General features: G+C 44.3%; 1 protein-coding gene and 1 long non-coding RNA gene across 6 annotated transcripts in view; both read right to left on the bottom strand.

The window, feature by feature from the left end:
- LOC123091140 (LOB domain-containing protein 36) overlaps window positions 1-314 on the bottom strand; it is a 4,201-nt gene extending 3,887 nt beyond the window's left edge. For both annotated transcript variants that reach the window (XM_044512544.1, XM_044512543.1), the window contains exon 1: window positions 23-314. The gene's annotated coding sequence lies outside the window, so the exon portion shown is untranslated. The remainder of the gene's footprint in view (window positions 1-22) is intronic.
- Window positions 315-5,251: 4,937 nt separating this feature from the next.
- Window positions 5,252-10,676, bottom strand: part of LOC123091139 (uncharacterized) — a 43,850-nt gene continuing 38,425 nt past the window's right edge. The window contains exons 4-8 of one of the 4 annotated variants that reach the window (XR_006442905.1): window positions 7,007-7,087; window positions 6,536-6,600; window positions 6,366-6,465; window positions 6,173-6,267; window positions 5,771-5,897 (exon numbers count right to left, since the gene is read on the bottom strand). This is a non-coding gene — a long non-coding RNA (uncharacterized lncRNA). Of the gene's footprint in view, window positions 5,525-5,770; window positions 6,274-6,365; window positions 6,466-6,535; window positions 6,601-7,006; window positions 7,088-10,676 lie in introns of those variants that run through there. The other 3 variants (XR_006442904.1, XR_006442903.1, XR_006442902.1) reach the window with 3 other exon arrangements.

Raw genomic sequence — 10,676 nt, 5'->3', positions numbered from 1 at the left:
AAATGGGGGCGGGCGCACGCACCTCGGCCGGTGTGGTGGACTTGGATCTCGGCGATGGATTTGCGCCGGGTTGGGGGGAGGAGGAGGAGGGGGAGAGAGAGAGAAATGTACAGGAGGCGGCAGGACTACTCAGATCCCAATGAGAGAGAGAGAGAGGGGGGAGAAGGGAATTGTTTAGAGATCTCCTGCTCGCTCTCCCTTCCTCTCGTGCGTGCGTGCGTGCGTGCCTCGCTTGCCTTCCAGAACCGAATTTTACTATTGCGGGGAGCGAGGGAGGGAGGGAGAGGGGCAGGAGGATCGGAGGGAGGGATTATAAGATCGATGGATGGATCTGCTGCTATGTATCGTATCCGTGTGCAATGCATGCGACAAAAGGTTGGGAGCCGTCCCTTTCTCGCCCAGGCATATTATTGGCAAGGGGATTTCTGTTTGTTTTGGGATCTTCTTTCCTTTTTCTTTTCGTTATGACAATATACAATACTCACACGTCACATACATAAGCACACACTCGTCCCTATGAACGCGCGCGCACACACTATCTCTATGAGCATCTCTGAGAGACTGAGCCGGCAAATAATCGTCTTGAGATTGATGAAGTCATCACAGGCACCTCGTAGTCGACGGGAACGTCTCCTGCCACTAAACGGACACCCAGGAAACCTATATTAAATTCAGAAAAATGTGAGCACCAATGTCAAGTTTAGGATTTGAACCCTGATAGGCCGGGGATACCATTGTTCTTGACAATGTCAAAATAAACGTCTTATACTTCTATCAAGTCACGGTGCTATGCAACTAGACTTACTTTGATTAAGGGGGTGCTTGGATCCAAGGGACTATTTTTAGTCTGACTAAAAATAGTCTCTTTTAGAGGCTAAAGTTCCAAGCACCACTGACTAAAAAGAGGCTAGGACTAGTCTTGAGGCTAAAATCTTTTAGTCATAGGAAACCTACTAAAATATGTATTAGCCCTCTCTCTCCTCATTTAATTTCTCTCCTTTAACGCATGCGAGTTCTGGATTGGAGGATTTGGAGAATAATAAATGCTCAATAACTTGATTTTAGTCTCTTTAGTATTTGGATCCAAGCATGGGTGAGGCTAGTAAGTTTTAGTCCCACTACTTCTAGTCATGGGACTAAAACGTATCCAAGCACCCTCTAAAGCTTGTCTGGCAAGCATTTCCCACATACTCACTTCTTTAAGTTTCCCAGGTGGGCAGTAGATATGATCAATACTCAAATGGCCAATTGCTTGTGGAATGACTTCGAGGGTCACATGAAAATCCACTTATAGCTAATTGGCATTTGGTTTATACAAAAAAAGAGTTTGGGGGCCTAGGCATTCCAAATATTCATGATCTTAACATTTGCCTGCTGGTAGCTTGGATTAAGCTATATGCATGTAATGAGGATAAAATTTGGAAAACTATTATAGATAAAAAAATACATACCTTACCCTAATATCTTCTTTAGTCAAGGAGCTGATGCTTCTACCTTTTGGAAAAGGAGTTACTTGGGCCTCTAATGCTGTTAGGTATGGTTATGGGTGGTCTCTAGGTAATGGTGAACAAATTAGCTTTTGGGAAGACTGCTGGTTTGGTTCTTCCTCTCTCTCAATTCAGTTTTGGGACCTTTACTATATCTGTATGGAGCAGGGAAAAATCATTAGGCAGGTTTGGGATGGTGAGACTCTAAAACTCACATTCAGGGTCCTCCCCCCTATACTAATGGACTCATGGTATGAGCTAGAAGCAATTGCAAAAAGTATTGTGTTCACTAGGATGGAGAGAAAGGAGTAGAGGGGTGCCACCAGGAGCAAGATGAGGGCTATGGGACAGAGCGGCGGCCCGAGCCGGCAGGGAGGGGAGAGGTCGTGGCTCGATGCCGTTGAGGGAGGTCGGGGAAGAGGGAGCCAGGCAGCCTGCCATATTACTTGCATGTCCTACTGTTGTTGCCTGGGAGATCCCGCTGTCGTAGCCATGTTGTTTCGCTTGTGATAGAGGAAGAGGGATAGGGATTTTGAGAGGAGGACGTGGTGGTAGGAGAAAGAGGCTCAAGTGCTTCATGAAGCATCTGATTCGACAGCGAAAAAATATGGCAGCGAACTGGTCAAAATAATCAAGACACACACGATAAAACTTACCCTAATCTATCATAAAAAAAGAGAACTTACCCCAGTCTACCTCTAAAAAACGGTAGCAAAACAACCGTCAAGCTATGATAGAGTTATTACACCCAGGGGAGCTACGCTTCTTGGTAAAGTTGTGGAACTTATTGACCCACATACAGTGGGACGTTCCTCTTATTACATCTGTTTTTTCCACGGTTGATGTTCATAGAATACTAAATATACCACTTCGGGTGGAGTTGCTGGATGACTTTGTGGCATGGAGTGCAACTAGATCGGGGACCTTCTCTGTAAAATCAGCTTATCATATTGAATTCCAACACCAGTTTGGAAAGCACTGGAATCGGCAGGATGGTCAAGGATGCATGTATATTAACCCTATCTGGAAATCGGCTTGGCACCTATATGTACCTGGGAAGGTAAAACATTTTGTCTGGAAAGTATTGAAAGGTGTTTTGCCCTGTTTTGGTGTTCTAGCATCGCTACACATTCCAACGAGTGCTCAGTGCCCCATATGCAAAATAGGGATGGAAGATCTCCAACACTGTTTATTTACCTGCTCTCGAGCAAAGGAAATCTGGTTCGAGTTAGGATTGACAGAGGAAATTAACAGAGCAGTGACCCAAGACCGGCCAGGTTCCGTGACTATGGAAATTTTGGGTAGAACTGATGGCTCATTGGGTGATTTGCCAAAGCCGGAGCTAATTGCGATAGCAGCATGGTACATTTGGTGGCAGCGGTGGCGGATCGTGAGAGGAGAATCAGTACAAACGCCGGATAGGTCCGCGCTCTCTATCAAGGTTTTGTGTACCAACTTCGTCAGATCATCAACGCCAAAATATCCCGCTAGGAAACGAGATCACATGTGGAAGAAACCGATCCGGGGTTTGGTGAAGGTCAATGTTGATGCTTCATTCTGCGCTCAAACAATGGCTGGAGCTACAGGAGCTGTTGCCCGGGACGACAAAGGCGATTCTATAGCAGCAGCCACTTGGTTTTTGCCTCACGTGTGTGCAGCTGACTCGGCAGAGATTCAGGCTATAAGAAACGGCTTCTGGCTAGCACAGAGGATTGGGTGTACCTCTTTGATAATTGAGTCTGATAGCTCAATCGCACTTGAGGCTGTTAACCAGTATGAAACATATAGACCTGACGTTGCTGTGATTACAAGAGTGCAATCATACACGGAGGGAGTTTACATCGGTGACTTGCAATCATTGCTTCCGGGAAGCTAATGAGGTGGTTGATACACTAGCAAGTCATTCTTTTAGTAATAGATGTTCTGAATTTTGGGAAGCCTCTATTCCCGATTTTATTCCTCACCTTTTTGTAAAAACCTATCCATCATTTAAGAAATAAAGTCTTACCCTTTTCAAAAAAAAAATCCCGATTACTCTAGTAAGAAGAACTAAAAAAAACCCTAAAAATCCAAAGACTACATCAGTTTCTTGTATTCACATGTGTGATCCAAGAAAAAGGTCACTGTTATTCGTATTTTTGTCGGGTCATGCTACCTGTCACTGTGCTGAAGCTGGGGTCAGTGTCGCGTATGATTGTTTGACGCACCCTCGATTTATGTCACCGTATATTATCATCATTACCGATATGACAGGTTGGGTGTATACGTGCAATCCCTGACAACGACTATAGTAAATTTTGTCTTGACTTGCTTGCACACCTGCATAAAAAGAGGTAGGCCTGGGCGTTCAATAGAAACCGAAAATTCGGTTTCTACCATTCGTTTTTTTTATAATTTCGCTTAGGAAAGGTGAAAACCGAAATTTACTTTACAAAATAGATAACCAAAAATTCGATTAACCAAGATTTCGGTTTGGTATTCGGTTTTATACCGTATTAGCCGAATGCAATAAGAATTTCAGCTGTGTGCTAGCTACCTACCACCTGCGCTCTTATATAAGCTAGGACTCCAACTCCTTCTATATGTCCAGCCGAGGTGGGACTAAACTAAGTTACATGCAACCGGCAGCGCGCGCGTACAGTGGACTCACTAGACAAAAAGAAAGCCCGTAAGAGCTTTGGGCCTTGCACGCAGGTTGGTTGACTTGTCCCATGAATTTTCCTTTCGCTGTCGCGCGCGCGTGCTGCAGAGCCTACGTACTACACGCTGGAGAAACTACTGTAGGCTTACATCATGATGTATGTTCGGTTTCCTATTCGGCTAACCGAGCTAAAAACTGTACCGACCGAAGTAAGTTCGGTTTGCAGAGTTAAAAACCGAACTTTTCTATTCTAGCAACAAAAACCGAAATTCCGGTTTTTTCAGTTTCGGTATCGGTTCGGTCTTCGATTCGTCGGTTTTTATGCCCACCCCTAAAAAGAGGTAGTAAACGTGTTGCTCGTAGTTCAGATTATTACTACGGCCTACGGGTGATAGCTACGGCGATCAAATACGTGTCCAGTACAAATAAGGTTAGCCTACACCAGTTTGATACGCGGCACATTACAAATGCCACGGAGCGAGAGCAGGATCGCTAATTCGATTGATCCAGCTAGGTTGATTGGAAGCAATCATTGTTTTGATTATTACATAGGAATCAAGTTAGTGCAAATCAATTGGCCACGACACTTCGGGGGCAACTCTAAGGCCCCTCCCAATGCTCCACCTTGTACAGGTGCTAAGCCTTTTATGTAGACCAAAAATTTGATGTGGCAAGTTATTTAAGAGGAGAGAGATGAGTGTGATGATCCCAGGAAGAAACAATGTTAAGCGCGTGAACCTAGACAAAACATTTAAAGGAAGAAAGCCCACCAATACATGAAGAGTTTTAGTTGCTAAATCATAAGCCAAGCACCTATGCATTGGGGAGTATAGTTGCTAAGCTATTTAATCTCTACTCCTAATGTCTCAGTTGGTAGGTCGCGTTCCGGGTTTTATTTTCGTCCCACCTAACCCGGTCTATTTTGGTACCTCTTTGGTACTACTTCCCACCTCCCTCCCAACCGCGGAAAACTCAAAAAAAAAACCGCGATGGAGTCCCGCACCCGCACAACCTCCCATTCTTATCATCTGAGATGAACGCAAAAAAAAAACTGAAAAACCGCTGGCCACAGACCGTCGAAGATTAACCAGCGAAAAAAAAACGGCATTGGTCTCGAACGAGTACTCGTGCCCTCAAGCGAGGTCTCGTCTGGATCTTGCGAGTGCCCTCCTTCGCCCGCTGCCGCCCATCGGTCCTTCACCGCCATCCCTCCATTGCTCCGGCGCTGGTCCGCGGCACGACTCCCCGCTGAGCGCTTCGAGGATCCGGCGCGGATCAAAACCGCCGGTATCCATTGCGCCGGCGCGGATCCCCTTCTGGACCTGACGCTGGACAGGTCCAGGACGTGGCGCCAGCTTCAACGGCGTACAAGATCCGCCCTCCAGGTATCACATGTCTGAAATTTACATCAAGATCTGGAACTTACATCCATACACAAAGACAATGGTATGAACCTACATAGCAGATCTGAAATTTACATGATTTCATATACACAGTCATCACATACACACTGCCAGCACATACACACAGACATATCTGGAATTTACATCCATACACAAATACAATGGTATGAACCTACATAGCAGATGTGAAATTTACATGATTTCATATACACAGCCATCACATACACACTGCCAGCACATGCACACAAGACATATCTGAAATTTACATACAGACACAAAGACAATAGTATGAAACTCACAATATACAAATCAATAACAGAATAGATGCAAGCCAAAACTACTTCTGAGTAGCAAACCAGTGAACAACTATAAACCGTAGAACTTAAGGAAGCACAGCCAAAAAAAATGTGACTGCGTGTAAAAATAAAAGAAATATTTCTTTGCAGGTAGGACGTGCCAGAGTTCTTCAAAACATTTGATGCAAAAGCTTTAGTGCAAAGGAGAATGATATATATTTCACTCTCAAAAATATAACCGAAGGTTATTTCAGAATCAAAAACTCCCACTTGTTGTGGGGTCCTGGGAAAGGGAATTATTAGGTTCTTACCCAACATTTCCCTTGTTTGATTTTTTAAGGATACTGACTCAAACCCTGGACTTCCAGGATACAAGTGGAGATACTGCCATTCTCTTGAGAAACAAGCCCAATAATAAGGGTTTGGTTCTAAAAGTAATCCTGGACCTCCAGGACACAGATAGAGATAATTTGTTTGTTAATGATAGCTCAACGAGTAATTAAAAAATGATGATCAAATTAACGGTATAAATACGAACCTAGCCTTCCGTATCATGTGCTCTCTGGTATGGGTCCCAAAACCCTCTCCATCATTGCTAGGTGTTCCAGGTTCTCATGTGTCTGAAACAATGTCTCCCCCTATTAACTTTAGGGTTAGGACCATATATCAAGGTAAAAGAGGAAAGACATGCATCACAAGCAATCTAACCGAGCATAGCTCAACGAGGATGCAACCAACACTCCAAATATCACATGGCAAACTCCAGCCTAAGCCTGCCAAAGGAATATTCCATAACATCAGAACTCAGGATTCCACTCTTCGAGTAGAAACATTAGCCACTGCTACAGCAGTTGGTCTAACACCAAGGAGAAAGGAGAAAAGATGAGTTCTTATTCAACAAAGAAAGAACAGAGTTCAGTATAATCAATATTTATCGGTAGTTCAGCGAGGTAGAATAAGAGGATCATTGTGCAGGTCTCAGCTTGACATGTATAAAACGCACTGTACAATTTAGACCAATAAATAACCAACTGTAGTAACCACTAACGGGCACTCTACATGTGCCTTTTGCTGAATGTGTTCTATGTTTATATTAAAGTTCAAGATCTGCTTAAAGTTCAATATAGAATAAAGTCGAGGAACTCAATGATTGACTGTTGATGCTTTGAATTAAAGTACCTTCTTATTCATGCCTTCACGTTCGCCATCTCTCTTGCGTTCATGTTGCATCCAGTATATCCATCTGATCATCTCCCAGGCCTCAAAAACACCAGAGCCAGCGGTCATTTCATTTGCGAATGGGTAATGCAAGAAGCAAAGCCGGTGAACATGAACAAGAAGACGGCATAGCTACAGGTAGTGTTCACTGCACTATGAATACTTGCTTTTCTGCTAATATTACGCTTCTTGCATAATGTGTTGCAGATCAGACGGGCGTAAACCATGCTGAAGAATACAACGCAAACTTGATACCCGTTGATGAACAAGTAGATGCTATTTGCGCGATTGAGCCAGGTATATAAACTGTGAAAATACTGTGATGTGATGCCTGACGTGCAAGTCTAACAATGACTTGTACCATGCTTAATGTTTTGCAGCACCTACGAGCGTGACAAAAATGAAAGATGATAATCCAAACATCATATCCATAGCTGCAGATGTTGATCCTTTTTACAGGACGGAGACAGGTACATGATTGATTGCGTGCATACCAGACAAATATTGAAGTTGTATTCATGCTTACTATACTCTACAGAAGGACCGGAAAGGGTAAGGCCTGGGTACCATGATGATGGTCAAACATTAACACCTACGGCTAGCCTAACACTCCATCATGCCATTCATAACATGCGGCTACGAGATAATTCTCAAGGTATCCATAGGCATGATATCCACCTTCCCAACCATCATTTTATTTGTTTTCTTATTTGTATTTATACATGCAGACGACACTGCTTCCGAACATCATGAAACTCTGTCATTAAATAATGAATGCAAAAAATACGGGGATAATGCAAGGGTGGAGTAGAATGCAAGGAAGCGTGCAGCTTATCGGATTAAACGAAATGAGGATATTGTCAGCTTACAAAATGAGAATCAGCCGGTAGTTGCAAAATCTGGTAAGCTTGATGGACACTCTTAGTTTGATGTGCATACGTATGTTGCGTAGTAGGTAATATTGTGCTTATATCCCGGGTAACAAAATATATGGTGCACAATAATTTGCCACTTATTAGATCATAGGGATCTTATCAACGCTCGTAGGCGGGCTGCTTATCGCAACAAGTTGTCAGATGTTTTGGGTAACCAACAAGTCATTGGGAAGTCTGCCCTTCGCCAGTCTCTATGTGATATCACAAATGTTCTCGAAGATAGGGAGAGAACTAAACCTAATGTCCAAGATGAAAATGCACTTGCCCTTCAATCATCAGGTAAGCTTAAAGAGTATTATCCATGATATTCGGTATGTCAAAACCATTTAGCTGACATGTGTTTGAACAACTTTTGTTCACCAGACAACCCAGCTAACTCTAACTATACAGCATTCTCGCATGATGCGTCAACGTTTTCTATTACAACTACGGGCCTTTCTGGTCTCGTTAATGAGAATGAAAGTCAAGGTGATCATATTTTGAGTACTCATTGAACAAATTGCTCACATTTTTCTGTTATATTATCTAATATTTGTGTTTCCCCCTAATGACATCAGATGCAGTAGCAAACCAGTATTACACCCAAGAAACAGAGGATAGAACGGAGGCAGAACGCAAGAGAGACCATAGAAACGCACTGAGAAGGGCCTCCTATCGGCGGAAAAAGGTACCTAATGTCCAAGATGAAATTGCAAAGACCCTTGTGTTAACAGGTATGGTTCAAGATGTTTTTAACATTATAGTTGGTATCGTCTTAACCAATTAGCATAATTTTGTTTGGTCAAATCTGGTTCACCAGACAACCCAACCAGCTCGGAGTCATTTCCAAGTTCAAATACGGTGTCATCTGGAATCATCTGTGACACCGAGCATCAAGGTGATCATAATGTTCCTAATCATCCACCAATTTCGTGGGCGTATCTGTTTTATTCTCTAATATTCGGGAATGTAATCTTGTAAGACACCCAAGAAGCAGAGCATAAAACGGAAGAAGAACGCAAGAGAGACCATAGAAACGCCCTGAGGAGGGCTTCCTATCGGCGGAAGAAACAACCTACCGTTACAGTTGAACATGCACACAACCTGCATTTATCAGGTATGCTATTAATGATTTAATCATTATATTAAGACCGGTTTTTATCAATAAGCAATAATATGTCTGGACAACTTTTGTATGCAAGGCAACCACACTAGCTCTAACTATACATCATTCTCGAATGATGCGTCGGCATTTCCTGATTCAACGGAGGTCTCGACTGGTATCGTTAATGACATAGAGCTACAAGGTATTGTAATTTTGTTCTACTATAACAGAAATTGCTTCCATCTTAGTTCCATGATTTTTTATTTTCGATAATGTTTGTAATGGCTCCAGACGGGATCTTGAATGACATACAAGAAACAAATGAAAGAACTGAAGAAGAACGCAAGAGAGACCATAGAAACACCCTAAGGCGAGCTGCTTATTGGAGGAACAAGGATAAGCGTATCTAGGATCAAAACAAACATGCATCTGCTACTTCAGGTATGCGCGTCCGTTTAATATCCGTTTCTACGGCAGTTGTTGGGGATATTACCACTAGGCGTAAACCGGCCTACTTGGGCCGGGTTAACTTCATTAGTGGCGTAAACAGATGAAGGCCCAAGGCCTGTAGTCGGTTAGAGCATGTAGCCGTAAACCAGCCTGATGTATGACTTGTATTGTAAGTAAGGAACAGGGAGATAGCAACCGGAATACGAGTATGAACCGGTTAGGACTCTATGGACCGACGGGCGTCACCCGTGTATATAAGGGGACGACCCGGTGGCGGTTCAACACAGACAACCACAACTCGAGCCTAGGCGAAGCTTGTTTGCTCACTAGCCATCGAGATCATATCAATTCCATCACAACTAGACGTAGGCTTTTACCTTCATCGAAGGGGCCGAACTAGTATAAAATCCTCGTGTCCTTGTGTCCGCTTTAACCCCTTCAAGTAAACTCGTAGCGATGGCTCCACGACTAAGTCCTTTCACTAGGACATCTGCCGTGACAAATCCACGACAGTTGGCGCCCACCGTGGGGCTATCGCACGATGGTTTGACGATTTTGGAGGGCAAGCTCAAGGGACTCGAAGGCTATGTTGTGGGCCGGATGACCAAGAGTCGTCGGGGCAGGATCTACATCGACGACGCAGGATGGGGTCCCGAGGCCGAGTCAATCGAGTACGGGTACCGGGTCCCCTTTGGTGGCATACACATTTTCATTGGCAAAATCGGTGAGCCTGGGCCTGAGCTGGACATCTGCACCAACCTCATCGAGACGGCTCAGCGTGCGAGATCTACCCGGGTTAAACCGGCCGTGAAGCGTGTCTTTGTTGGAGTCGTCCACGAAGGTGAGCGTGAGGACGAGTCAGAACACGGTAATGAGACTGTCGTCTATTCTGATAACGAGTCCTCGACCGGAGATACCGAATCGCTATACTAGTTGCAAGACGACCAGATTAGGGGCTGTTCCGATGGCGACAGTATTTCGGACCCCCCAGGCCAGGTCAACCGGGTTGGAATATTCATGGCCGGCACACAGGCGGCAAATCACTCTTCGACCGCCGCAGCAATGCTCTCCGGATCAGCAGCGGCAGCCGCAGCAGGGGCAGGAGGCCTTGTGCGCCCGCCGGTTCAAGTTCTGACTGATCTGTTTGATGAACTAGCTGCGC

The sequence above is a fragment of the Triticum aestivum genome, chromosome 4B, assembly GCF_018294505.1.
Source record: "Triticum aestivum cultivar Chinese Spring chromosome 4B, IWGSC CS RefSeq v2.1, whole genome shotgun sequence".
NCBI classification, from domain to species: Eukaryota; Viridiplantae; Streptophyta; class Magnoliopsida; order Poales; family Poaceae; genus Triticum; species Triticum aestivum.
Note: the sequence above shows the minus strand (reverse complement) of the source record. Positions and strands in the feature narration are given on the sequence as shown.